Consider the following 7,089-nt stretch of genomic DNA (forward strand, 5'->3'; position numbering starts at 1 on the left):
TATCGAGGACAAGGTACGGGACTATGTTGTCCTCAAGGGCCTATAGATGGGATGTGCGGAACGCGACAGGAAAAGGGACTAAAAAAAGTACTTCATAGCGAAGTAGTTCTCCTTATTCATCCACGTCCTTGGAGTGTTCTCCCTTGTAAACTGTCGAAATGTCTACAAGTATCTGGGAGCAGCTCGAGGTGCAGAAAAGCACCCTTGACACTAATGTACCTGTCAGGGCCATGCAATTGATCGACTAGAACCGGGCTTAGGTATGTGTCGGTCGATTTAATCCTTGGGATCTAGTCATGATGAACAACTTCAAAGCCATGCTTGGAGACGCGATACGGAAATGGAAGCATCTGGGGATTCATATATGCAATAGTCGAACCCGGGCACTTGATTGAAGCACCTTACCGGACCGCACCTACCCTCTTCTCTCCATTTGCTTCTTCTCGCACCATCAATCTGCAGGCGAGCGATGACGCGTCCAGGCTTTCAACCCCGAAGATGGAAAAATACCATGACTTGTCGTCAAGTGCAGTTAGTGGTATTCAACTCCCAGTGTTCTTGCATCTTTCTTGACCGAATGAAATTGCTGTCGGCGGTTGAGAGGACTTGCAGAGCATAGAGAGGCAAATATAAGCAATGGCTACACTCGACATGGCTGGCTTGCCCATCCGAAGCCGGAAGCGGAGAGTTGAAAGACAGACGAGTCCTTCCAAAGTCCATGGACGTAGAGCGAGTAGCAAGCCCCTGAGCGTGGAAATAGGGGCCAACACACCCTTCAACTTCCACTTTCCCCCCACGGGAAGAGTATCCCATGACAAGATAATCACAGAAACATACAACTCCTGTGGGTATCTGAGAAGTATACAGAAGAGAATGATCTGTTAGTACAGGGGCCCCAAGAAGGACTGTTTATGTTCGACAATGCATCAAATTCGATCGGGAGTATCATCGCGAATCAACAATCAACATGAATTTGGTCTATTAGAATAATTGGTTGGCACCTCCTTTCCGTACCTAGCTCACATTGGCGGCTACTCCTCTGAAATTATCGATGGACTTCAACCCCTGATATTTAAAAGTCCACAACGAGCGTACAGACTTCGTGGAGATGTCAACAATTTTTGCCCCTACCTGATGTTCAAGGACATGTAATGGGAGTTTAGAGTCACCTGCGTTCGAGATACGGATTCATTACTTGGCAAGGAGGGGATACTTGAGAACCCCCGTGCCTGGGGATATGTGCTTTCTTATATGGGAGGTTTTTTTTGTCACGTTCAAGTCTTGAACTCGGCGTAGTTTGAGACTTACGTTTTGTGCTATGGTGACTGTAGGTCATACGAGAAAACGTCGAAGAAGATCTCAAGCGCATTGATTTGACAGAGGCGATGCCAACCACAACTCGCAAGAATTCTACTTCCATGTAGTCGATATAGGCACGCGGCCACCCACGAGCCATCCTTACCATGTTCAACCCCCCTTCTATTACTCTGCGCATGACTTGTCTTTTGTGCAGATTACCATGAGCCTCCTTGTGAATGACCACGCTTCACCCCAGGGACACCGTAGAGCCCTTGATTCCGTTATACATCATCTTGCTTCCAGAAAGACTACAAACTTCACAGTCCACCAACCTTGAAACATTGTACGCGAGAGAGAAAACTGACATCAAGTCGCTAATCCCGGCAGAACACCAAGTGAACAGGACGCAGAGGTCCTCGGGGTCGAGATGATGTCGCAACACGACTCAGTTCCTCTTCGCGGTTTTCAAGAAGCGATTCAAACTACTCTACTTGAGAAGTTCGACCGGCATCCCTAGGGCATACGAAATCACGAGTTGCTTCATAGTACATCGCAAAGCGGCAGCGTTTGCGACTGGGGCTTTTGGTACAGTTACATGCTGCCCTGGAACGAGCTACAAGTCCAGATATCCCAAGTCGCTATCTGACCTCCTGTATGCCTGAGCTGGCATGGAACACGTGCTTTATCCGTCGAAAACATCGCATCGTTATCGACAAGGCGAATGAGATAGTCCAAACAGCCAGCGATGAACAGTGCAGAACGTAACCAGCCTGCAAAACAGACTTAAAACGACTCAAAGTATGAAGACAGAGGGATACCTCGCTGAGAACGAGAAATTAGCTGAGCCAACTCTATAGCACACTCGACTCATATCCCTCTTCTCGATACCATGCCCCAATATTACGATCAAATTCACAAAGAGAAAGCCCCCGGATTCCCAGGCACGTTAACTAGGTCGCCTAAGACAAGAACGACGTCACGGCCACTTTGTTCGTGTCCTACACGTAGGCGCAGGACATGATTCGAGTCACACAGCACGTACACAAGGAGGCACGAAAGGCATCCCAGGTATGGAACGTCCGAGTCACACATTGAATCTCACCAAGGCTCTGCCAGCCTTCGAGAGCAAGAAGTGGTCACGCACCACAAAGACAACAGCCATCAAGGCTATCACGGCAACCATTATCCAATGTATTTCTGATTGAGTGATACCTTGGACATGACCTACCGGGCACGAAACCTCTCCTTTCCCAAGACTACACAGTCACCGCGAGCCAACCCAACATCTTGGGATCCGATCAGCCCCTTAACTGTACAGCCCTGCATACCATCCTCAGCCCACCTGAACTCACAATATCGAGATACGAGAAAATAAAAAACCAGCCGCAGCCTCCGGCCGGACCTCAGAAAACGGGATGGGTCTCTTCTTCGTCAAGTCCCCGGGCCCGGAAAACATGTGGCAATACACGCCACGCACAACGCCATGGGACTATCTACCAAACATGACGACGGCCCCAACGAACGCCTCCAATCGCGAAACCTCGCCGCGTTGTCGTCGCGACGCGTTCGACTAAACTGCGGCACCCGGCCTCCCATGCTATCCACGCCTGACGGATAGATACCCCGAAAAAAAAACTAACACCATCTCGGGATAGTCACCCTCACGCTGGCCCCCCCCCCCCCCCCCCCCCGATGATCACCAACCCAACGACAAACTTCTCAGTTATCACGCTCAGGAACGCGGCTTCCACACACACCCACGACACCCTCAAAGAAGAGCGAGATACCCCACAAGCCGCCTGAAACCACGCGGCGCCCTTCTTGGGAGTGAGTAAGGTAGTAAGCCGGAAGAGCCAAACATGCCCGAGCCGCCGTAGTCCCCCGCTGGCCGTGGCCCCCTCAACGGCTTCTTTGTCCTCCGGTGCGCCGGCGCCCTTTAAGCCCAAGGGAGGGGGGAAACTCTCCGCCCGCCTAGCAGAGTGAGAAAAAGGAGGGATCTGGTGGTGTGTAGAAATGGCCCGCCCCGAGCCTCTTGTGTGAGACAAGAGGAGCAAGAAAAAAAGGTGAGGCGGCCTAAAACCTAGTTCATCCTCCCCCGAGCGTTAGTCCGGTGAGTTTAGACTCTTAGAAATAGGGCGACACAGAAACGATGAAGACGTCTCTCACTCTGTGTTCCATCGTTGGGGTTGTAAGGGTCTCGGAGCTACGAGTCAGCCCATTCAACAAACGCCACCGCCGATAGAGAGAGAGAGAGAGAGAGAGAGAGAGAGAGAGAGAGAGAGAGAGAGAGGAGCAAAACACGCCTCCCCCCGGGAGTCTCTCTCCGCGAATCCGCTCCTCGCCGCCGTTCCGGTGCTCAGACGGACTAGAGCGACCCAACCCAAGGTGTGCCAGGCTGGATCTGGACGGGCCTCGACACACCAGCCAGGACGCATCGTCGGCCAGTCACTTGACAAGCGCCGCCTCTCCGGGGAAACGCACTCACGCATCCCCTCATGGACGCGGAACCGCGGAGCAAAGCGGCCTACGATATCTCACATCCCCTAGATCTGACCGGACTCATCCTCCTTCTTCTGTTTTCGCCTGCACGTCGCTGCCGCCGGCAGCAATATAGCGTAGGTTGTCAGCATCAGGGCCCGAGCCACAAAGCCAACAGAACCTGACGGACGAAAAAACGTCAAGAATCCAATCCTCTTAGACCGGCGAACAGACACAGTGGCAGCTCTCTCGATCCGCCTGTCTTCCCCTCCATCCCACCCGCGACCCTCCCTCCCTCCTTCCCTCCCCCCTCGAGGATCCCCTGGCTTGTCAGTGTCGTCCCAAGAGCTTTCGGCATGTGACACGGACGCTTCATCGAGCCAAGCAGCGGCAGCGGCAGCGTCGCTGGCGTGGACCGCGCGGATCCCCCAGCGCTCCGCCTGCCAGAATTTGCCTGCCGCCGTTCGGTTCCTGATAGAGAGCTAGAGAGAGAGGGAGAGGTCAAAGCATCTGCGAGACATTTCTTAGCGAGAAAAGCAACGACGATGGATAACAAAAAACCGAAAAAAAAATTCTCTTACACGTAGGTACTCCGTATAGGCCGTACAAACTTCCTACCGCTCGCCTGAACGCGACAGAGGGCAAACCGGCCGGAATGTGCGGGGTTCCGTCGACTCAGCGGGCGGGGGGGAGACGCAGGAAGAGCAGCCGGCCGCTGTCTGCGACCTTTTGGCGGCAGAGGGCCCGACAGAAGAAATGCTTGCTGCATTTTGCTGCATTTTGCTGCACCTAGGCCAGTGCCGACAGCAATAGTGGGATGCTGATGGCCTAGTTTTCAACTTCTCATACTACTACGTAACCATAGTGCTTGCTTTCCAAGTGTCCAAGGTGACTTTCGCACGTTCTTGCTGTGATCTACGTCTCATCCAAGCACGTACGTTTCTGCGTCGTCGGTAGAAGGGAAGACATTCCCCAGGCACAAAAAGTGAGGATCGACGGAATTATTCGGCAGACGTGACGGCTCCCGAATTTCGATATTCAGCGGTGAGCACCGGTTCGAGCATAGGGTCGTCACCGATGATGTTCTCGTCTCTTTCTCTCTCTGTCCCAGTGTCCCTCTCTTTCCTCTATCCTACGAGCCGGGGGGAGGGCTTTCTGGTAGTGTTGCAACGCAAGGTCCTCTTCCGCATGAAGATGGCGGCCCCCGCTCGAAAGTTGACAAGAGCCCCATTCGGATCTTCAACTAAAGACTGAAGATCGCAATCTTGACCCAGGAAGATGCCATCACAGGCAAAGCCACTAGCAGCCCAATTACCCTGATCTTTAAGTCGGGCACACAAAAAAGCCATCAACGTGGTCAGGTTTAGGGTCCATTGGAAGTCCAGAGGACGGTCTCTCAAGATAGAATCTCGGGGAATAAGTCATGAAGTTCAGAGTGAGTGTGCTTCCATCATCGCCGAGTCTCGAGCGCAGACTGGTAGATGCGATTTTCACGCAGCCGCGACCCCCCCCCCCCCCCCCCCGAGGTATTAGTGTAGACCCAGTAATGGAGAATTCTAGTGTCGCACAAGTCTCGATGCCTTTGTCGAGAGTACCTGGCCCTGCTTCGCGACATCATCCCTCCCAAGGCCCTGGTCATCATGAACTTGTGGCGACGACACGCATCGTGTGGAGAGAGACCCAGAGAGAAAGAGAGTGTGTGTCAAGCGTTGGGTTGCGTCGATATCGCCCTTCACGCGATGTCTTATTGACCACCTGTGGCCAACAACTGAGCACTCTGAGGTAGTAAAATCGGGATAAGAAATTGAATGCGGCCTTGTGCGCCGTGTGCCTGAGCGAGCCCTTTGCCTGCATCAAGCTACAAATGCAACCCACCATTCGGCCCAAGCCCGCTCTAAAATCCCCGGGGCAGAAGACACCGGTGTGCCCGGAGGCCCGGAGAGACAGCCGGTTTGCTGGAAAGCAATGGGTTTCTTGGAGGCAGACGGTGCCCACTCACCCACCCCTCCATCACGTCTCTGCTTCAGGAACACGCCGTTCGTTTTCCCAGGTGCAAAGTTGCAGCATAACGTAGTTTGAGAGAGGGTTGCCATATGCATGCCCGCCTTAGTGTGCACTCGCTCCCAGATAGGTATTCAAACACCTGCATTTGCGACCATGCGGACGTCTTTTTCCACGCGAAAAAGTCTGTCTGCTCACCACACATCGATGCAATGCAGGTTTGAGAATGGTTGTGACCAACGCACTCCTTCGCCGTTCATCACTCGGCATGATGCAGGCGAAGTTTCCCACCAAGTTTGCCTCTTCCCGAAGCTACCATCTAGACAGTGTGTTTCAGGGCTGCCAAAAGACCTCGAAAGTTGGGCGCTGCATACTCGCAAGAGTACCGACAAGTTTCCGAGTCCGAGGTGAACGGGTTGGATGCCAAAATTCTCGTGTCTGTTGCCTCTAGTCGTCCTGGTGGTGGGGTTGTAGCTTGTGTTTTGTGCTCCGTGAGCTGCCTTACCTTACCTTACCTAGCTTTCATCGTATCCGATGTGCCAAAGTCTGGCGAAAACCCTCAGTACCAACATTGTTCGCGCATGATCTGTCGGAAACGGCAGTTTGCCCCCAATCACCCACCGGGTAAACATTGATATCTTGGAAGCGTCTCGGCACCTTACTGGCTACCAACATTGTAGAGTTCCAAGTTCCTGGTGCAGCAAATTACACTGACCGCTCACCTGAGGCTGCAAACTGCAACTGTCTCTCGCCACGTGAAAGTTGTTGCATTGCGAGCTGGCTCCCGTGGACTTTGATGAAGTCACCACCCGCATGTCGCTCTCTCATTCAGGTGGATGCATCATTCAATACAGATTGCCTGTCGTCTTTTCGCGCCCATTTACCGACTCGTGTCACAGTGCTGCTTATCCTGGCGGTACGAGGTTGTCGGTCTATTGACCATGGAGCTGTCACTAGTTTAGTTAGGTATCCCGAAATGCTAGCCGTTGGCCGAGGCTACTTTTGTCTTCTCGTTGTCTTGATAGATGCATCGGCTTCCTGTCCGTTTCTAGTTTTTCGATGGCTGTGCGGTGTGCGGTACTTCGTACGGATACTGAGAGACCGCATCGATGACAAAAGCTGAGGTTGGAATCCGGGACGCTCAATCTCCCATTCCCCACGCTAATCACTTCTAGAAGGTTGAAGAACGTCGGTAGTTAGAGACAAGGAAATGAGTTTATCTCCCGTTCGTGGACCCCACGGAAGGTGGACGCCTTTCTGGCGCAGATATCGGAGCCTATCGCGCTTGGCTGTGAATCACTGACGAACCAT

The sequence above is a fragment of the Colletotrichum phormii genome (assembly GCF_030913505.1).
Source record: "Colletotrichum phormii strain CBS 102054 chromosome Unknown BDP81scaffold_10, whole genome shotgun sequence".
NCBI lineage: Eukaryota > Fungi > Ascomycota > Sordariomycetes > Glomerellales > Glomerellaceae > Colletotrichum > Colletotrichum phormii.